The 23,262-nt window shown below is 43.2% G+C and overlaps 1 long non-coding RNA gene across 21 annotated transcripts in view; it reads right to left on the bottom strand.

The window, feature by feature from the left end:
* Positions 1 to 23,262, bottom strand: part of LOC112299748 (uncharacterized) — a 198,199-nt gene that overhangs the window by 66,298 nt on the left and 108,639 nt on the right. For 19 of the 21 annotated variants that reach the window (XR_011651337.1, XR_011651333.1, XR_011651326.1 and 16 more), the window contains one exon: positions 1,954 to 23,220. This is a non-coding gene — a long non-coding RNA (uncharacterized lncRNA). The remainder of the gene's footprint in view (positions 1 to 1,953; positions 23,221 to 23,262) is intronic. The other 2 variants (XR_011651336.1, XR_011651334.1) reach the window with 2 other exon arrangements.

Here is a 23,262-nt window from a genome sequence, read left to right on the forward strand (position 1 = left end):
CAGAAGGAAGAAAGAAACATCCAACCAGAAAAGAATGAAGAAACAAGAATTCGGAAAAATGAGGAGAGGCTCAGGAACCTCCAGGACATCTTGAAACGTTCCAACATCTGAATTATAGGGGTGCCAGGAGAAGAGGAAGAACAAAAAATTGAAAACTTATTTGAACAAATAATGAAGGAGAACTTCCCTAATCTGGCAAAGGAAACAGACTTCCAGGAAGTCCAGGAAGCTCAGAGAGTCCCAAAGAAGCTGGACCCAAGGAGGACCACACCAAGGTACATCATAATTACATTACCCAAGATTAAACGCAAGGACCTACATCCAAGATTACTGTATCCATCAAAGCTATCATTTAGAATGGAAGGGAAGATAAAGTGCTTCTCAGATAAGGTCAAGTTAAAGAAGTTCATCATCACCAAGCCCTTATTATATGAAATGTTAAAGGGAGTTACCTAAGAAAAAGAAGATCAAAAATAGGAACAGTAAAAATGACAGCAAACTCACAGTTATTAATGACCACACCTAAAACCAAAACAAAAGAAAACTAAGCAAACAACTAGAACAGAAACAGAACCACAGAAATGGAGATCACATGGAGGGTTGTCAATAGGGGAGTGGGACGGGGAGAGAGGGGGAAAGGTACAGAGAATAAGTAGCATAAATGGTAGGTAGAAAATAGACAGGGGGAGGGTAAGAATAGTGTAGGAAATGTAGAAGCCAAAGAACTTATATACATGACCCATGGACATGAACTATAGGGGGGGAATGTGGGAGGGAGGGGGTGGGCAGGATGGAGTGGAGTTGGGGGGGGGATGGGACAACTGTAATAGCATAATCAATAAATATATTAAAAAAAAAAACCCATCAGTGGCAATGGGAGGCATAAGGTCAGAGAGAAAGTGCCTGAGAAGGTGAGAAGGGGTGGGGACGGCTCCCAGAGCCCTGGACACGAGGGCTGCTCTTGCACTGGCACAGGAGGCAAGGGAAACAGGGCAGCGGCAGCCGAAGTGTGGTGACGCCGGCAGGACCCTCAGAGTTTTCACCCTCGGCTCCTCTCTTCTCTGTGACGTGGGAGGCATGGCACGTACCAGACAACACTCAACCACACCTGCACAACAAACACCAATGCTTCCCATGGAATATGATGCCCATCTCATGACCATGGGGAGAAAGCTCACCATTCACTCCATAGTGCAACCTGGTTCATCTGTGAAACCAAAATATGGCATGTCAACTGGACTTACGCCATTAGTAGGGCATTAACAGCCTTCATATTGGCTCTGAGCTGCATTTTGCTTCCGGGTTATCCTTAACCCTGCTCCATGTGCACACAGGACTACCAGGAGGGTCAGACACTGCCCTGCTTCCAGGACGTGCGGGGAGTGCCAGGGGAAAGAAGGCCATCACGGCCACTTTGCCCAGACTCTGCTCTAGTTCCTGCTCTGGCCAGGAAACTGCTGGAGAAAGCAAAACCCGGGCCAGGAGCTGAGCACAACCATGAAGTCCAAACACAGGCGAGGGCAGGCGGTATTTCAAGAGAGTGGATGTTGTGTTTTCTTTGAGCTAGCTGGGCAGAGGAGGAGGAGAGGAATATGTGAGCTTAAAGAATACCTTTCCGGGTAAAGTCTTTTTATAGAGACGATGCAATTCTAGTAACTAGTATGAAGCACCTCCTGTATTTTCAGAACACAGGTCTCCCAGAGAGCTCAAAAGAAAAACCTCTAATGTTACATGCATCCCTTTGGGAGAGAAAGGGAATTCACAGTAATGCCTGTCCAATTCAGCCAGCTGGGGTGTCTGCTATGAAAAGAGAGACAGCTGAATCATAGGATAGTGTAAGTGTAACAAACTTTTGCCTTTTAGTTTCTTTTAAAAACATTCCCTTTTCTGTGAGCCTTTATTATAAAAGTAACATAGTGACCACTGCTGACCAACAGCTACAACAGCACTCACCATGACCTGGGGACAGCTCTAGTCTTCTTGCCTCCTTCAAACATGCACCAGGCCTGCTGACTTCCCTGGCTTTCGAGAGAAGCACAGAAGGGCTAACTCCTCTGCTGCGGGGACCAGCTGAGCCGGGTGCCAGTCCAGGAGTCCAGCTACTTCTCTGCACTGCCACACCATGAAAACAAGTTCTAAAAATGAAGGTGTCAGAAAGAGATAATCACAATCCGTTCTACCCCTTGAAAAGAATAATGCTGGTGTGTTTCTTAGTCTATTCATCCTTCACTTTTCCAATTAAAAAATCTTTTAAAATAGTTTTTTACTATAGTCAAGTAAAACTATTTTAAAAACCTTTCCAAGATTCTAGTCATAGACAGACTTGTTTAAAGTCAGCAGATCTATTTTTCACATACAATATGCAAAAATTATTAAAATAATTTTCATTTACAAGCTTCTTCACATTATGGAAATTGTCACTCTTCAGAGCAGTGTTTTTTGGTTGACCCATCCTTAATACAGTGAGTTCCAAATGAGGCATCTTGAATCCACGCATATCCAAGTTTTCAAATAAGAAAACTGAAGTTCAAGTGTTTGCTTCTCTCTGAAGTTGCCCACAGGCCCAAGCTGGACCTCACAGATCTGACGGTGTATTTCTGTGCAGATAAGAACATTACATTTAATGTGGGAATGCTGGAAATTCTGGCAGCCCCAGCTGTTCTAGCTTTTATAAAACAGGCAAAAAATGCCCCCCCCCGTTCTGTCAGTGATCTCTGACGCACACACTCCATGACATAAAAGTTCTAGGCTGCCAGCCACCCGAGGCTTACTGAGGTTGACCAACGTCAACTGTTATTTCCTAGACTCCAGAGCATGCCACGTGCGGCCTGTACAAACACTCTTTAGGTCCCTCTGAAATGTACCCCCACATACACAGACAACTGATTTTCGACAAAGGCACCAAGGCAATTCAATGGGGAAAGACAAGTATTTTCCACAAATCATGCTGGAACTGGGAAAACATTGATAAAAACACGAACCTTGACCGCTACCTTACCCAATACACAAAAATTCACTTGAGATGGATCACAGACCAAGGCATGAAAGGTAAAACTACAAGGCTTCTAAAAGGAAACACAGAAGCCCTGACTCGTGTGGCTCAGTGGGTTGGGCATCGTCCCGCAAAGCGAAGAGGTCACCAGTTGGATTCTGCATCAGGGAACATGCCTGGGTTGCGGGCTCGGTCCCGGACGGGCACATAAGAGGCAACCAATCGATGCTCCTTTCTCACTTCAGTTTCTTGCCCTCTTTCTACCTGGCTTCCCCCTCTATAAAAGATAAATTTAGAAAATCCATTTTTAAAAAAAGATAAAAGAAAACACAGAAGAATATCTTCCCTTAGAAAACAAAAGTACTGATAGTAGAGGGGGAATCTGATTATTTAAACTTACTCCAAAATGAAAACCTTCTGCTCATGAAAAGACTATTTTAAGAAAATGCAAGGTAAGCCACAGACTGGGAGAATATATCCGCCTTACCCATTTCTGTCAAAAAATTTTATTCAGAATATATAGATATACATTCCAGCAATCAGTAATAAGAAAACAATCCAATTTAAAAATATCTGAAGAAAATTAAAAATGGGCCAAAGATTAAACAGGTCCCTCAAAAAGGAAGACATACAAATGGCCAGTAAGAACGTGGTAGCCATGAAGGAAATGCAAGTTCAAAATCACAATGAGAGACCACTTCTTCTCCATCAGAATGGCTAAAGTTGGAAAAAGCAACAACACACAGTGCGGGAAGGAACTGGAGCACCGGGAACTCCCAGCCACCGCGGGCCTGACTTTCAAATTGTACAACCACCGGCAAGTTGCTTGGACGTTTCTTATAAAGATAAACAGACACGTATTGTGTACTCCAGTAACCTAAAGCCTAAAATCTAAAAAAGGAATGAGAATAAGAAAGAACTCATTCACAGCAGCTTAATATTAGTAATAGCCAAAAAGGTAAAAATAATCCAAATGTTTGTTAATTTGAAAATGGATCAACAAATTAGTCTATTCTCATTAACAGAATGCTACCCGGCAATGAAGGAAGAAGGAATGACCGATACACACGATATATAACTCAGTGTGAAAAAAGCCAGAAACGCCAAGAGTACTTGCTCTATGATTTCAGTTATACCAAGTTCAAAGAGAGGAAAAACAATCTATGGGATACAAATCAGAAAGTGTGTGTGCCAGTGGGGGTAGAGGGTGAGTGAATGGGGGTGTGAGCGAACTTGGGTGACATAAGTGTTCTGCTTGTTAACTGGGGTTTGGTTATGTAAGTATCCTTAACATCCGTGCGTTGCACCACTTGTAAATTTAACATCAATTAAAAAGCAAAGCAGGCAGGGCTCCCTGTCTCCACATCGTCACATCCTCCTGAAGAGTGTGACCTGATTGGCAGTCTTGACCCCATCCAATGGGGACCGCATCTGAATTACTTTAAGTTTGACGACTCTCGTGGCTGTCCTCATTCCTTTGAGCCCATCCCTACAGGGTATTTTCCTCCGGAGGAAAAAAAGGGACTTGCTGGTTTTGTCATCTAACAGTAACAGTCATCCGACATGCCGGGTGCTAGAACCAGGGCTGGAGTATTCTAAATTCTTGTGGTCCGAGTGTCCCTTCAGGCCCATCACTTTTTCAGTGGACAGCTGACAACCTACACCCAACACATTCCTCACCTGCAGCAGGTTATGGGAGGAAGCGGACTTGGGAAGAAGGGCACCTGGAGCAGGCTGATGGCATTTGTTCTGTCCAGAAATAAAATTACCAGCGTGTTCTGCTTGCCTGGGAGCTCACATCCTCGGAGCTCAGGACGTTTCCTTACGCTCCTCTGCTGCCAGGGCCGTGGCCTCCCAGGGCCTTTGATGCAGACCTGTCCTGAGGCCGTAAGCTGGTGAATAACCTACAGGATACAGAGGTCAGATACCAGAGGATCTTTACTTTCTTTGATTGCCTCTAAGCCAGTACACAAAGGACAATTAATATTCAACACTACTACTCCGCAAATTCCAGGACAGATTGGGGCTCCTATTATTATACCAGAGACTGGGATGGGCCTGACAAGATTCTGCTTTAGGTTCCATCACGTTGGGGCAACTGGCTTCAGACCTAGGGGAGCGATCCCCAGTGGTTTTTCACAAGGAAACAGTGATTTTTTTCAAAGTAAAATGAACACTAAGACTGGAAACATCAATTCAGAGTTTCTTCTGAAACACGAAGGGAAGCCACTTGTGTCAGGAAAGTTAAAGGACTAGTTGGTTAACCTCTGACTTTCCCCATCTTTATAGTATCTATTAGACATTTTCAGGAACTCCACAAGAAATACAAGAAAATGGGATGATCAGTAAGACTTGGAGGGGTTTCTTTTTTTTCACAAACAAGATGGGAAGGGAGAATACGAAATGCTTCTTTTAAGAAAGGGGGGAAGTGTGAGGGTCTATTCCCTAAGGAGCAGAAGTTACAGAAGTGAAGGGACAAAAGGTTCTTTCACAAACTCTCGTGTCAAAGGACAGAAATTAGAAAGCAAGCACATCCACATTTACATTCACGGTAAAGATTAGAAACAACTACCACTTCTTGTGTATATATTTTTAAATGGCTAAGTTGGATGTTTTACAAGACGCATCTACTCTTCTAGCAACAGAACTAGAACATCATCTTAGTGTGTGTGTGTGGGGGGGGGGGGGTTGTTTATGATTAATGGCTACAGTCTCCATAGCTGGAAAGCATACATCTGTATCATTATGCCAGCTCATTGTTTCTGCCCAGCCAAGTTATTCTGAGGATTAGTTTTCCCAAACCCCAATACCCACTGCAGTTATTGTGACCTCATCTAATCTTTTCCCTGGCTAAATGCCTGGCTAGAGGTATTTCTGATTTAATTCTTCTGATACACTTCTGACAAATCAGGAAAAGGAAGGACTTTCATTTGTTATGGACTGAAAGCCTGTGCCCCTCTTCCCAAATTTATTTGTTGAAATCCTAACCTCCAATGTGATGGTATTAGGAGGTGAGGCCTTTGGGAGGTGATTAAGTTGTAAGGGTGGGGCCCTCATGCATGAGATTAGTGGCCTTATAAAAGGGGCCCCAGAGAACTCCCTTGTACCTTCTGCCATGTGAGAACACAGCGAGAAGACGGCCTTTCAGGAGCCAGCCTCAGGATCTGTGAGGAATAAATTCCTGTGGTTTATACGCCACCCAGGCTATGGTACTTTGTCATGGTAGCCTAAATTGACTAAGACACCATTTCAAAACGGTGGTCAGGGCACATGAAAGATCCCATGACAGTTATAAAAAAGTATGTATACCCACCACAATAAAGACACTATCAAGGGCTGAGAGGTTTCCACAAATGTCTGGGAGCCAGAAAATGAAGAAGTACTGGCTGAGGAGGCTGAGCAGAGAGGCCGCTTCCAGCCCCAGAGAGACTCTGAGAGGGTTGCGCTCAGGAAGGAGGTCACTGACAGAGCCAGGGAAACCCCACGGAGGCTCAGAACAAGCAAGTACAATACAGCACAGAAATGACTAGGAGGGTAGAAAGGAGAAGATTAATAGGAAAGTCGCAGTATCAACAATTGTTCCTTCCATGCCTAACCCCTGTCTTTGTAAGAAACAACAAATGTTATAGGTCCCCAGGCAAAAACTTTAAAAGATGATTCTTTAAAGAAATTAAACAAAACGCCGGGTGAGGACTAAACAGCTGGCGTGGTTCTGAGAACCCCACAGCCAGGCCCTCCTCGCTGCCACGCAGCAGCTCCCCAGCACTGCGCCACCAGAGGGAAGTCTGCCGGAGGCACCCACGAGTGCAGAGCCCCTGGTCGGCCTCGATGCCGGCTCATCTTTATGTGGATGATCAATCCGGGATAAATACACATTCAAAGAAAACCTGCAACATGAGAGTGGAAAACCAAGATGAACAACAAAATACCCAAAAGTTCTAAAACAGAAAATTCAAGTGAGCTAAGATATTCTATAACGAACTCAAAAAAACAACTTTTATTAGTGTCTCTAGAAATATGTAAGAAGCAATAATTATATCCACATAACAAGAATAAGTACTCCCAGAAGAAATATCAATCCAAGAAAAAGTCTATGAATTTAAAAATGGCAGCGCCAAACGAGCGTCAGTCCAGAAGGCCATGTGCACGCGCCTGGGTACCCCGCCCTCACACCTGTGACTCGGACGGTTCAGCTCCGCGCACACACAGCAGCGCACCCACGATGTGCTGTGTTTACAGCACAGTCAGAGGTTCAAGACGGCACACGCAGAACACGCTCCCGGGGCGGAGACACAGTGCCCACCGTTCAGGAGAACCTGTGTCTGGTTTTAACTGCTCCGCTAGCTTTCAGGACGGGAGGGGAGAGACCGAAGCTCGTGGTGATTGTGGAGGAACATAATGAAGACTCCTCACGTATTAATAAGGAAGAACTAGCTAAATGGGAAGACTTAAGATACTGAAACATATTAAGGAGGTACGTGAAATTCCTGGAGAACTTCATAAAGAAGCTAAACATCCTGCCGGCCAGATGATTTGCACACTGTCCTTCCCAAAAGCACAGCAAGGAGCTGGATTATTGGTTCAAAACCTTTCTATTCCCAAAGCCCTTTTTTATAACCAAAAATACTGTAATGCCCTATTTGCTATTCTGAAAGAAAATTCACTAATGAATATTAACAAGTATACATGTAACTTTTAAAATATCAATATCCTAAGTATAATATAAAAGAGCAACTAAAAAAAGCAATTTATAATGAAACTATATATTTCAACATGTAAAAAAGTTTCAGGTTCAATGAACTATAAAAGAGATGCTTATAATTTACTTATAAAGAATAAGTGTAGACTATAAGAGATTGAATCAGAAGCCTTCCATGTTAAAAGTACGAGAAAAAAAGAGGAGAGGCATAGGTGGACAACAGAATGAAAATGAATATATTCTATATATATTAAAAGTATGCCTGTTATTCTGTGTTTTTATGTAAAACAGACCTACGCTCAGATAATTATAAACTAATTTTTCACTGCATAAATATCCAACAGGGCGGTTGAAAGTCATGCGGGATACAGAGCAGTTCTTTGTCTTTTCCACTGTGAAACATCTAAAATCTCTGATTCTTGACACAAAATGACCATTGTATCAACAGAACCAAACACCCTCCCAAGTATCTATTTTGTCCCCTAGGGGGCAGTACTGTTCCCATGGGAAGCCCTGCCTGGATGACTTGTGGGAGTTTTCTTCTAGCCTTCATGGTCTATCACACTGAGAATCAAATCCTGAAGGACAAATAAGCAACATATCTAAGAAACACATTAGTATGGAAAGTAGTATAAAGAAGTTAGTTTAGGCTTATACCATTAATGACAGGTATATTCAACACTGTTTCCTCTTTCTGAATTCAAGATCATTGGTCACTCCATACAGAACACGGAGTGAAAAGCTGTATCTTTGTAACACTTACTTAGATAGCAAAAAGTGATCCTGGTTTTTAACATTCAGATCTGGCTCATTAATGATAAAAAGGGAGTTTTTCATAGAACTCTACAGTTCTCATTTCCTCAGAACAAGAATTAATGCCTTGTTTCACATGTGGTCATTACGGGAAGGGGGAGCCATTTACTGTCAGTGTCTTTCTGATGCAATTCTACCACCTCTTTCAAATACAGTCCATCCAAGAACCCTTAGTCACTGCTTCAAGGAAAATGCCACTGTGCTGAACAGACACAGACTAAACCACACGCCGAGAAGCCCCAGAGCTGATCCCACGGTGGGAAAACAGATGGAGACACAAGTGGCAGAGGGGAGATCCCAGGTCAGAGCAGACTAAGCAGCCTGCCTCCAAACCTGCTCTTTAATTCAGGGAAAAGTCTGACAAAATGTAGCATCACTGCTTCATAAATCAAGCTCAGACGTCGACTTCCCCTCTGCCCAACTTTTAAAGCATACTTCCTAAAAATACAAGACTTCAGTTCTAAACCAGGAACTTATGCGTAATTAGTATCTTAGCAACTATAGGCATTGCCTTTTTAAAATTTCATGCCCTGAAAGAAAAATGGAATCCTATACTTTAATATTTAAAAATGAAACTACATCTTGAAGAGGATGGATTTCCCATCAAAAAGATGATGTACTGAGTAACATTATAAAGCAATTTAGAGAGAAAAACTTCAGTTCTGAGCTCCTCTCAAAGAGAGGACTAATTTTTTCTAAAATCTCAAATCTACCCGAAAGGAAAAAAGGAACGATTTCTTCCATTTATCCTTACCTGGGTTACCAGTAATTCTTCTACAGGCAGACGCACGTCCTTGTTTCTGTGGAGGAGTCAACACAAAGTCTAAAGCTCAGGAGTCGCCCAAGACTCAGGCAGTTTGCCGCTGGAGCCTGAAATCCCCTTGATGAATGAAACTGCACATCGTGATATACAAGTTCTGAGCCAGCTATTGGCTAAGTGAGGGCAGTGCGTGTGGAAGTCTGATTTGCCACTCTCAGGGCATGCCTCTTACATCCCATCTCCAAAAGACGAAGGACACTCCACGCCTGAGTGAGTCAAAACCAAAGAAAAGGTTCGTTTTTCTCTGTAGCATTCTGCCTAACACTACGGAAACCACAAGGAGAACACACCACAGATCTGACTCTTTCACCAGGCAATGTCAGTGAGAAAAGAAATTACGGTGTCGACACTGGAAATTTACAAATGACTCTCACACCACAGCCCAAGTTCTTTTGTGTTATGACTGCCTGAGAGTTACACATCGGTACAGGCATGGTACACACATTTTTAAGCCAAGAACTCTGAGCCATGGCTTGGGGGCTCACAGTTACCAAGTGGTAAAAAAGTCTCAGAAGACATTTAATCTTCGTGCTACACTGATGCTCAATCAAGAAATTAAACCAAGAATAATGGAACAATGGTATAACTGATCTTTCTAGAATTAGAGGTTTTCAATACGTAGTCCTTGGACCATGTGCATTAGAATGACCTAAGACTGGACTCAGAATCTCTGGGGTGGAGACCAGGCATCAACACGATAACTAGCATTCTAGACTATTCTACATACTTTGCAAAGTTGGAAGGCTGAGTTTTCCTGTCACCAGAACTTAACAGCTGATTATGGCTGCTGCTGTCTTCCTTTATCATTCAGCCACCTTGTCTTTGGTTACTGCTAAAGCCCGAAGCAGTAAGAACACTAACACCCGCTCAGGACACAGCCTGGGCTTGCCTGGCCTCCCTCCCCACCCCCTCCACTGAGAGAGAAAAGCTCAGGCTTCAGAACCCGAAAAACGCACTGCATGAGGCTGAAAGTCAGCATTACAGTCGAAGGCGCTACTGCTGGAAAACACAAAATGCCCTGCTGAAAACAAGGAGGAACAAGAGGGCACAGAAGTTCACTGCTTACAATGCCCCAGGCACCACATCAACGACCTAGTATACTTCACTTTGCCAAAGAAAAGCCTCACCGAAAACCAACTGCAGAAGTGTATGAACACACACGCTCAGGAGCCCTCACGGGACAGCAGGGGCACGCCGGCAACGCGCTGAGGGAGAGCAGGCCCTGGCTCTCTGTGCCCGCCGCCAACCCTTTAGCCCACACAGAGAATTAAAAAAAGGAAACTCAGCAACAGTGCCAGAAATGTATTCACAATGATGTCATCTTCCCCTAGTTCTCGGTTCCTTATTTATCCAACCTAAGATTCTGTGAGCTTTCAGAAAATTCTGACTGCCTTTGCATTATCTGTTTTAACCAGCCAATTTTCTTTAGTCCAAAGGGCAAGGGATGGGGTGATACCATTATTACATTATATGTAGGAAGTTAAAATTTGAATATCACAAATAAGCATGGAAAATTGTTTTACTTGGATAAAAAGGGTTTTATTTTTTTCTCCGATGTGCATGAAGTTTCTGAGCAAACCTTCTGGGTTCGGGGACCCCAACTTAGAAAACAGTGTATTTATGCACAAGCTCTTCCAACTGCTCCCCTCTGCGTTTCAGGACGAGGACGTGCTCTGACACCCCAACACATGTGGGACTACGAGGAAGCTGACCTGGACCTCTAACTTCCCGCTGGGGGCTGACCTAGTGCATGTGGTGTTCCAAGTATGCGGCCTAATAGGAAACTTGGATCTGTCAGGGCAGTGGCTCTCAACCTGCCTGTCAGCACTGGGGCCCCTGTGTCCCCCTAAATGAAATCTCAGGGGAAGGCCCAACGACGCGCAGCAGATGAAAGCCCGGCATCCTTAGTTGATGTGGTGGACTAGCGGGTGCAAAGTCCCCCCTCACTGGGGCTCGCTTACTCATCTCGTCCCCATGGTGGCTACTGAGGCAACACTGCCAAAACCCGAGGGCTCTATTTTCTCTTGTCTCAGACCTTGATGATTTTTTTAAATTCGTACTTTATCACTTTATTCTATGTGTGCTTTTGTGTCTCAAAGCTGAACATCAATTACATTTTTTCAAAGTCACGTCAAGCCATGTTTCAAATGCTGCGTAATACACTGAGCTGGAATTCTGTTAACATATTTGGCTGGTACAGACCCTCACATAAAAACTGTAATCTCTTTTGTATCTCTTTGGTAACAACACCCTTAGCATATTTGCAAGTTCAAGGTCACTCAAGGACCCCCTGCCATGACTGCACTCTCGCCAGCCGCCATTAGCTCGCTACATAGGGCACAATTAGTTTCAGACTATATACTAAACTCAAGCCAAAAAAAAAATGTGCACTGATGCCCTGAGATCTAAAGTGAAGAATGAATTTAAAGTGTTGCTAGATAATCATTACCCAAAAAAGAGGACAATACCAGGACAGCACCCAGAGAAAAAACTGAAATGCCCTCATCAGGAGCTAACACTTTAAAAATTCTGCTTAAAATTCTGCTAACAGAAAATGTAAAAGCCTTTCTTTTTAAACATTTTTTCTGACTTCTGTTTCCCAGTGTTAGAAAAAGATAATATGTCTCATCACAGCTCAAGAGCACATGTGACAAAATGGCCAGAGTGAAGGGACTGTCCTGGGTCACCTGGGAACACCACCTGAAGCAGGGAAAGGCCCTGCGTTCTGTAGTCACCTGTCCCTCAGAGTAAACACAGTGTTCAAAAGCAGCAAACTTTGCGTCCAAGAGAGTGGCGTGAGCTCTCACACACATAGAAAGAAGTGATTTGTCCTTTCAAAATGCATGCTTAACCATATTCTTATTTCAGAATCCGCTAAATTCTCCTGATTTCCATTTTAATTTATTATCGAATATATGGAGGCACACTAGTAGCACTGAAATGAGTTTTAAAGAGTCAGCCGCTTTCCAGGAATAAAGCATGGCGGAAAGAAACACCGACATTACGTAGTCCTCAAACACCTAGCTAAGTTCCCCAAGTGCATCGACATCGGTGACTGAGGACTGGGGCTCCTTCTCCCCCAGGAATGATGCTGCCAGTGACAGTTACAACCCTGGTCATCCCGCAGAAACTTACTTCCCTCGTGATGTGTCTGTAATAAAACACATCTGAAATCAAATGTCTATTACAACTGTGTTGCAATACTAGTAATTATATAAGGAACAGCACAAAGAGTTATTGTTCTGTATGCGACGTGTAAGAAGGTTTCGTCAGAAGAGCATGAACCAGAATAAGACACATAAGAGATCAGAAAGTTGATGACACTAATTATAATCCTTACTTTACCTTTAAATGTATTGTATTCTTTTTTCTTGATGATGATTACATACCTACTGTTTAGTTTATCAGCTATGATGACTAGCGCCACTGGAAGCTCTCCAACACTGAAGAGAGGGAAGAATAAAAGCTAAGAGATTTACTTGAAATATAGAAAAAAAACTGACATAGACATGTGTATGGAATTAACAGACTATGACCAGAAAGGGGAATAGGGAAAGAAGAGAATGTAATGTTCAGAGTTGCAAGTAAGAGGGAATAGGTGTTGGGAATGGACACCTCACCTGAGCCAGGGCAGCCTGGCTGCTACGTGGAGCCGGGGATAGGAGGCTGACCCAGGCGCTGTGAGGCTGGTCACGTGACAGAATGTGTGCGAAGCAAGGGTTTCGAACCTGAGAAGGCCTTGGGTGGTCAACTTGGTAAGGATCTGGCTGCTGATCTTTCAGATCTGGTCTGCCTGGTGACTCAGTTAATGAGAAGAGAGTCAGGGGTCAGCATGGGGTGTGTGCTCAGCTCCGTGGTCACAGATCATGAATGGCTCTAAGCAGTTAGCTGCCCAACACGTGGTGCTGGCCAAGAAGGAACAAGCCAAAGCCTATGGACAGCTCAGGACAAAGCAATACTTCTCTAGAGCTCAGCTCTAACAATAAATCGTTTTTCTACAAAGACACTTTGAATTTCTCAATTAATTGGGGAGGGGTGGGTACAGTAGAAATTAGGTATCACAATCTGAAAAATCTGTTTCTACTACCATACCTAACGTTAAAATGTTTACTGAAAATGATTATTGGACCCTATCTTATAGTGACAGGAGTTTTATACATTTTTAATGTTCCTAATGTGCTAAAAGTGAACCTGAAGTACAGTGACATTTAAAGGCCTTTTAAATAACACAAACTTTGGCCTTACTAAACAGATTGGTGGCATTTAAACATGTGTGTTTAAAGCTGGGGAATTCCAGTGCCGCTATGAGGGGAAGTCAGGAAAGAGACCGAAAAGGAAGGGAATATCGGTCATAATCAAGGGCACCCGCCCCCGCCGCCCTGCTTCTGGAGAAGTCGCAGTGATCTATCTCATGCGCTGCCTTCCGAACTTCAGGAGGACCCGTTAACTTGGGAAACAAATTTCATGCACTGCCGGCAGCATTGTTACAAAAGCAAAGCACAGGAGAATAGGAAGAAAGAGAGAGGTCATCACACTTAGTGGAACTACTGTTCCATAAAATTGTTTCGTTTAAGTGTGTGTGTTGCATGTACTGTTTCCTGATGTAAAACATAACCCCTTCGTTGAATCCCAGGCAGAAAACGGTTATTAGGAAAGACGATTACAGATCCTGTTTGAAATGGGGTGGGCGGGTCATGTGGGATTGAATTTAATCAGTGCTTTCTTTGCCTACATGGCCTTATCTTGGAAAGGAACCCACAAAGATGCATTTACATGGCTAACCAACAATTCTAAAGATAACGGGCAAGTCAGTACTCACTCATTCACCCAGTTCAGTGTCTATTCTCCCTACACAGGAGTTATGGAGAGAGGGTAAAAGAAATATTTTCTAAGTAAATAGGATCATGTAGTAATAGCTAACACTTACTGAGTGCTTACCGTGTGCCTGATGGTGTTCTAGGCCCTTTACATGTGAGTCATGTGATCCTCTCAATACCCCATTGAAGGTAAATACGAATGTGATCCCTGTTTTACAGATAAGAATCTAAGAAATTAAGTCAGCCAAGAGGCAGAGTCAGCATCTGACCCAGGAGGTCTGAACCCAGAGCCTTCGCTCTTAAGGCATCAGTGACCACCACAATCACCCATAACTGAGAGCGGGACTGTGTCGCCAGGGAGAAAGGAGGGAACAAACTCATAAGGGAGACTGGAACCCTAAGGGCAAACCTACGCTGTTAACACTGCTAGGTCGTGCTATGTATCCCAATTTCTCCTGTGGGACAGCCCAGGCCACAGTCGACGCCAGTGACGGCTCGCTTCCTTGACACTCTGATACCCTGGACGCATTCTGACCACGCTTCCCAGCAAATTAGCCCAAACTCCTTCCCTTTCTTCCCTGCCTAGAAAAAACATGTAAGAATGTGACTGAGTGGGTCCCTAATTTTCTGTAATGAATCTAAGTCTGACTTGTTTTATTTATTTATTATACACTTACTCTGTCCATCAATAGGTGTATGAATAAAGATATGGTACATAAACACAATGAACTATTACTCAGCAATAAAAAAGGATGAATTTTGCCATTTGCGACAAAATGGATGGATATAGAGAGTACTACGTTAAGTGAAGTAAGTCAGACAAAGACAAATACCACAGTATTTCACTAATACCTGGAATCTAAAAACACAAGACAAAGGAACAAAACAAAACAGAAATGAACTGATGGCTGCCAAAAGGGAAGAGGCTGCGCGATGGGTGAAATTGAGAAATAAACAAACATTTAAAAATTCATTCTCAGGTGCTGGTACTTAAACATTTTTTAAAAGATTTTATTTATTTCTTTTTAGACGGGGGGAAGGAGGGAGAAAGAGAGGGAGAGAAACATTGATGTGTGAGAGATACACCCTCTCACACGCCCCCACCTGGCGACCTGACCAGCACCCCAGGCATGTGCACCAACTGGGAATCAAAGCAACGACCTTTTGGTTTGCAGGCTGGCACTCAGTCCCCTGAGCCACACCAGCCAGGGCAGGACTTAAGCTTTCGTATCAGCCAATCATTTTGGACACATCTTCCAAGTCTTATCTCCACAAGCTAGTGACTCCTGTAGCCGCAGCAGTGATTACTGCCAGTCTGGGTGACACAGTGCTTGCAGAGGGACCTCCTTCTTTGTACCCACTTGTGTCACTCTCGTCATCCTTAGAAACAGGATCGAAAGACAGCGCAGGTAACGTGTACACTGTGGCAAGCGTACCATCGTGTTTTAGAAAAACATGAAAGAATGATATGCCGAAGATTTCCTTTTCCTCTCATCTGCCCACCCTTGTCCTCAGGTTATATAGCCAGCCCTACAGATAGGGCCTGTTCAAATAATAAATAAAAATAACTCTCTTCTTGGTATCATGGTTACCTCCCCTAGCTCCCAGGTCCAAGAGTAAGAAGCTAACACAGCGCTATTTAAACGCCGAGTAGACACTGTGCGTTTCTACACACTGAAGTGAGAAGGAGGTACTCCTCCTCCTCCTCTTGGCCGGCGCAAATGGATCCTGGCACAAAAGGGAAACAGTATTTAGGTCTTCATCTGACCACCACAACTTGACCACAGAAGTTGAAACTTCCCTCTTTGAAAACACCTGGTGGCCAAACATAGTATCTTTCAAACCTTAAAAGAATTTAGTGCATAACAATGCACTGTACATTTTGATGTAGAAAATAAAATTATTAGAATAATTCGGGATTATTTCAAAGTACACTGAAACACTGAGACAACAGACAAAACCTGAGGCTGACATTTATAGTGACAATACTTTACCATACTCACTTGTATATGCATTTTCCAAGTAGTTTGCTAAAATTAAGGCAGTGGCTTCACCCACCTTTTTAAAGACACATATAAGGTAAGTCCTCTTTGGAGAAATATCTATTCAGGCCCTCTTCTCATTTTTTAATGGGACTATTTATTTTTTTGGTGTTGAGTTTTGTAGTTCTTTATAAATGTTGGATATTAACCCCTTATCAGATGTATTGGCAAATATGTTCTCCTATTCGGTGGGTCGTCTTTTCATTTTGCTGATGGTTTCCTGTGCAAAAAACTTTTACTTTGATGTAGTCCCATTTATTTATTTTTTTTTTGTTTCCCTTGCCCAAAGAGAAACATCAGAAAAAATATTGTACAGATGACATGTTGTAGAACTGTGCACCTGAAACCTGTATAATTTTGGTCACCTGTGCCACCCCAATAAACTCAATAAAAAGGAAAAGTAAATAAAAATACATTAAGGCAGAGTGCTGACAAAATTAAATTTCTACGTGAATAATCAGTCACTCTGTACATGCCAGTATCAACGCCATACCAGAAGCCCAAAACACAACTTTACTATTTACCACTGCAATAACTTTTAGGTTATTTCTAGGTATATTCAGGCTACTTCTTTTCCAGGTCAGATTAAAGTATTTCCTTGTACCAGGTATTCGTTGTGTCTACAACTGATGCTTTTCACCTGGGCCAGGAGGCACATTTTCCGCAGCTAGAAGAGGAGGATTCACGTACGCACCAACCTAGCCGGCAGCTTCTAAGAAAGATCAAAGAGGAAGAATGCCCGCATTTGACATGCATGCCACTTCTTACCAGCGGCACCACGGACCGGGGCTTTTTCAGTGATGATGCTCAGTGTCCTGCCCCATTTACCCTGTTTCCTTAACTACACTTGGGACCAAGGGCATTCAGTTTCGAGACAGACATTCATATGAGAGTAGTAGTAGTTGTTGAGAATCAGATTTTTTAAAAATGGGGGCGTTAAATGATTTATGGGGCAGGGGGCTGGGGGAGTCAAACGTAAAACTGCAGCCTCAGCAAGCACCGTGCACTGGGATGTTCAAGGCCAACACTGAAAGATCTTCTCCACCAATATAACAATCAGGTGTATAATAACCATCTACACAGGAGGAGTTTATTTATTGAGGAGATCTGCCAGAGGCCTCCCTAAAATACAGGAATTAAGGGTGTTCTTTCCTGGGTTGAACAGGGGCACACAGAGCTGAGAGAGAGATGGAACTTTTCAGGGAGCAACGACCGTCAGAAAAGAAAGTGGTTCCGGTTTAAAAGTTATCCCGTAAGAACTTCGCTGTCATTGAGATGAAGACTTTACAGTATTTTTCCTATCTGTGCACATGTCAGGCTGCGCCCGAGCAGTGCAGTGGAAAAGTAACCCTGCACTGGGGATGAGTCGGCTCTGCTTTCCACTGCACTTCGCTAAGACACACACTTTCCAAGTCGTGTGTTCAAAAACAAAAAATCCGTAGACCCAAAAACCGAGGTTTAATGCTCATTTTTGGAAATTACTAAAGTGCAGAAAACCCTTTCACAATGCATATCAAATCATGTACACTTTAAATATTCTGCAATATTATTTGTCAATTATACCTCAATAAAGCTGAAAAAAGTCATTAAAACTTCTAGTTGAATAAGTACTATCTACTGTTGGTATCAGTGTTGTTTTTTAATTTCTCTGGCCTTGCGCAAGTCCCACCGGCTCTCAGAAACTCAGTTTCCTTACCGTGAATTGAAAAGGTTAAGGTAATGCCCTGGCCGTGTGGCTCAGTTGGTTGAAGCGTCGTCCCATGTGCACCAAAAGGTTGTGGGTTCGATCCCCAGTAGGGGTGCGTACAAGAGGCAACTGATCGGTATCTCTCTCTCACATTCATGTTTCTCTCTCTCTCCCCCACACCCTTTCCTTCTCTCTCAAAATCAATGGATGTGAGAATGAAAAAAAAAAATTTTAAGGCAAAGGTTAAGGTAAATGCTCTCTAACCTGCCTTTCAACTGCAAATGCAGAAATTTCAATTATCTTGTGCCTTATTTTCCCCTTCAAGTATCTTTGATCTTAATCCTACACTGATTTCACCTCAAAAGATGGGGAGTAGTGGGGGGACAGGAGGGCCTGTCAAGACAATTCGAGCGCGAGGCCTGCTTAGCCCCGGACGTTTGACTTCAGAGCAGGCAAATGAACCTGAGCGTACAGTGGAAATGCAGTGCACTCCCTGCGTGTTAGTTCTAATTTTTGGCAGTATTAGCGGCCTGTTTTCACTCACAGCAACACTCCTCGTTCACACGTATGTAACTGAGCCACTTCCAAACCTGCTGCCAGCTGACGAGCACTCCAAAACCACCCACAGCCAAAACTGACCAACAGAACGAGTCCCCGTGAAGGGCAACTTTGGATTGCCCCTGCCATGGCTCCTTTCCATTAAGGTGGCAAACTGAACACTGACTATACAAACATATTTATTTGCCCCTTCAGTCAGAAGTGCTAGATTTATTTTCTTCCAATTATGTAGACATACCAAAAATACTGAAATCCTTCGGAATCCATTTGCCTAAAGTCCATTTCCTACGGAAATTGCAAGATACATTGTGTACAACTAAAAATGCCAGATATTTAGGAAATATAGCCAGATATTCTGGAAATATATTCAGATATCCATGTTGGATACACAGATTTTAAAGAGGAATGCTCCTGTCAATGTGTTTTGTTAATATATATTACACTATTCTGTCCCTGAGGACTAAACAGTAGACTGCAAAGTGAAAATATTTACTTAAAATTCTCAAACATCAGGATCATCAGAGTAACGCTCCAAACTTAGGGAAATCTGACTTACTTTTATATTGTATTAAAACTGCCTCCCTTTTAATAAGTAGTATTTTCCTTGTGTGGCAATCACAGCTAATCAACAATGTAAAACCGAAAGATTTTTTTGTCTAAAGCTTTAAACTGCGGCAAGTAACTGAGCCCACAGGCATGTGGGCATGTGGTTCGGCTCAGACCGTGGCTACCGGTGGCTCCCACCACGGTTTAGGGAGCTGAGTTCTGTCGTGCAGTAACCTAACTGCGCCTTCTTCCCATTCACATCCCGTAAAACTGGACGACAGCAACCTACCCTCACGCTCCTCACCCGATGCTCAGCACACAGGACACACTCAGCAAATGCTATTAGCAGCACTGTGCTTTTCTGCCATAGAAGTTACCACAAAAAAACAGAGACAGATCAAAACAGACCCATCCCTGAATATAAGGAACACAACTACAATAATTTACTCAGAGTGCCATTAAGTATTTTTGTACATGGCAACGACAACAGTAGCTGCTATGTATTGAGCACTTACAATGAAGCAAGCCTATTATTTACCTTCTTTGTGACAACGTAAATACTTAAGTCTTTAGTACAGTTAAGCACTGAAGCTCAAAATTAGCAACCTGTAACACACTCACCATTTCCAATCTCGTTTACTGCCTCACTCCTTCACTCGCGCTTTTGAGAGAAGTGCTTGGCTACCTGAAGGGACCTCTCACGCCTTTCATTACCAGTCTAGGTGTCTATTTTCACTCCAGTTTCCCCTCTCAGGAAACAAATGGAGAAAAATGGTCAGAAACATTGGACATATATACTTTTTTAACATGTTGTTGTTCTTGTTTGAGGCTTTTCAACTCAAACAGTATTTTGTGTTCCCAAATAATGCCTACATTTCTGCCATAATTTGTCCCCTTGCACCATTAACAATGTCCTTCCCACTTCTGCCATTCTCTGAAGCCGGTACGATCTTGTCCTATGGCACCCAGTTTATCTTTTGAAATGGATGGAGGAAGAGACAAGTGCTGATAAAGCGGGGCTCAGGCTGGGGGCATGCGTCACCTCCCTCTCCCAGATGTTCGCAAAGCTGCTGGCTAGAGGGGCCATCGCGTACATTTGGATGTTTTCCTCCTGCCTTCCAGGCAGGGGCTGTGCACCAGAAGTAAACGAGGACAGAAAACTGTGGTATGCTGCCTCGTTCACTGTTCATAGAACTTTAGAAATATTCTTCACAGACAGGTGATTAGTAGTTTAGTTTTATTTAGAAGAACCATTCTGTACATTCTAATCTTTAAAACTTGTTATATGTACTGACTAATCTTAGATGTATATAATTATGTTTCCTTTATAAATAAACTTGCCTTTTAAATCAATGAGAATTTTGCTAAAATAAGCATTGTAGAGAAGTCACTATGATATTTTAATTAGGGCTTCAAAATAACTAAGCAATAAATTTTAGATTGTTTTCTCCAGCAACAGACTTAAAACTAGAACCAAATGTATTTCTCATATAACAAACCAAGCTGCAAACCTATGCTGTTTAAAACTTAAGTTCTTAACTATCTTGGAAGAGTGAATTATCATTTCCAAAAGTTTTAAATGGATCCTGGTTTACTGGGTGCTTTACTAAATGATCATTTTGTAGCCCCATTAAGAACACACACAGGTAAGCAATCAAGTTTTCCCATGAAATCCCTTCCCCCCGTGAGGTATCAGCTTCTTGAATGGGTGACATGGTAAGACTACATTTCAGTTCATTAAATGTTGAGCTGCAAGTCCTAAAAATTCTTGAGGAGATTAGGTGACCTCCTTCAATCGGTTCCAACATACAAGCTCACCAACACACTGTGGAAGTGTGAGGCCCCAAAATGAAAACCGTGATTGACTTTAAGATAGAATAACAGTGCAGCACTACATCTGGGCCAGCAGGTGTCTCTCTGCAACCCATGACACCAACCAAAAAGACGACAAAGTACAGCAGAACCCCCCCCCACCCATGTGATTCTGTAATCCCGGGGCCAGTAAGGACATGAGTTCTGAGATGAGACCACCAGATTAATTATGTTCCTGAGAAACTGAATATGGAGAATCTAAACAAATAAAGAAATTTAGTGAAAAATAAGTTCTTTTTGGAAAATTATATTTAACATGCAAGATAAAACGGTACAGAGAAATCTATTTCATTCGAAGTGGTAAATAAAATGATTCTTGGCTATTGGTGAGGAGAGCAACGTCAAACGTCAGAATAAGTGTCGGGGATGAATAATAGTACGTGATAAAATAGAAACAGAAGCTTCATTACAAAAGGAAAGGGAGAGTTCGAACGTAAGATTTAAGTTAAGGCAAGTTTCAGGGGGTTTCAGGCATAAAAGAGACTTGTGCACATTAATACTGAATATGGAGGAGGAGGAAAAAAGGGCAGTGCCCCTACCACAGCCTAAAGATACTGCAAGTCTGTCCAAGTACAACGGACTAACGGGTTATGAGACCAACTCTGAGGAGCACCACAAAGAGGAGGAGCTCGGCAGTCACGGGGGTGTGAAGCACAGTGTACCGAACACAGTCAAAGACACTACAATGACAATGACGGGGTAAGATGGGTACTAGACTTTTCGGGGTGATCACCCCACAAATTATACAAATGTCTCGTCACTATGCTGTACAGCTGAAACGAATAAACTATTGTATGTCAACTCTGATTGAATTTTTTAAAATTGTTTAGAGAAAGAAGAGAAGAGAAAAAAAGAAAAAGTGATGGAATACAATAGACCAGCAAACTCCATCACAACTCACACAGAGTGAAGGTATTATTTCCGGAAACCATACACGTGCATGCACAAATACGTGTGATGGACGGGCCCTAGTGTAACACAGGTGGGGTGCCAAAGAAAAGGTCAAAAGCCACTGCCACACTGAGTGCCCCACCAGTGCCCGCCTCTCCCGAGTTAGCAATGTCATCTGTAATGCCATCAACTGGGAAAACCACTCCACGGTGAGACTGGCAGCGAGTGCCGAGGCAGCACGAGAGGGCCGGCTGGGCTCCCACGGGAGGCAGCTGAAGTTCCAGAGGGCTATTTCAGCGGCCAGAGGGTTCCCCCTGAGAAGAGTGGGGTCTAAACCCCAACTGGGGCCTCCCAGCCTACAGCACCAGAGCCGGGAAAGGAACCCAGATAAGAGTAACATGGCAAAACAGAAAACAGTGAAGTATTTAAAATAAACTCTAGTCAACTATAAAACAGATGTCGGGGGAAGGAAGGCACAATATGGATGACAGCTAAAGATAGGTCTAACTCTACGTATGCAGTCAGACTGTGGGCCCGGCCCCCACCCGGCGTTTGCTCCCCACCCGGAGTACAGCGTGCGGCTGTGCCGAGGGAGAGGAGCCCGGGGAGATGGGAATGCTGAAGAGGAGGGGAAGGTGGGATCTTGAGTGTCACTCTGGCCAGAAGACCTGAGTCTCCCCACAGCGTGGTCAAAAAAGCAGGCACTGGCACAGGCCCGGGCGGATGCAGAGAAAGATGGTAGGTGCACTCTACAATCTCAACAGGCAAGCACAGAACTCAGCACATAACATGGCCCTTTCAAGTGTGTGCTCAGTGTGTCTCAGTGCCACACTGAGTGTGTGTCTCAGTGTGTCTGTCAGGAAGTCAGGCCAGGCAGAGCCAGGTGCCGGAAGTTTCCTACTCCGAGCCACCGCCAGAAAATGTGAGAGCTGTTCTCGATGTCGCCTCTCCACCTTCACGCTCCACAAGCCCTTTCCGTGGCTGTCTCTAAACTGAGCCATTTCCCCAAATGACAAGGAACTCTCTCTTCAAGAATTTTAAAGAAGCTTGTTTTGTTTCAAAATTGAAACTGACCTGCCACTGATAAGGTCATCACGAACGGAAGCTCAAAGGCAAAAATAAATGGGAGTTCAGTGCGCAAAGATTAAGAAATTAAGTTTCTCGGGCCACTGAAAGAGGTCACACAGAGACCATGCCAGAACTTACCAATGGTGTTCACACCTTCTTTAGAAATAATGGGTTTGTTTCTGCTGGATAGTTTTTGGTTATATGATTGGTTCATTTGGGGCTCAGGTACATTTAAAAGAACTTAATAGCAAATACTTACATAATATTTACTATGTGCCAAGTACTCTTCTAAGGACTTCACAAATATTTACTCACAGAAACTTAACCAATGCATACACAACCCCTGCTAATTTCAGTTACCTGTTCGGTGGTTTATTCCATTCCATTAAAATTGTCTGTTTCTTCCATTTTCCTCCTGCAAAAGATAAGGAAAATATTGCTAGTGAGTAGTCATAAA

Source organism: Desmodus rotundus, chromosome 6 (assembly GCF_022682495.2).
Source record: "Desmodus rotundus isolate HL8 chromosome 6, HLdesRot8A.1, whole genome shotgun sequence".
In the NCBI taxonomy this organism is placed as follows: Eukaryota; Metazoa; Chordata; class Mammalia; order Chiroptera; family Phyllostomidae; genus Desmodus; species Desmodus rotundus.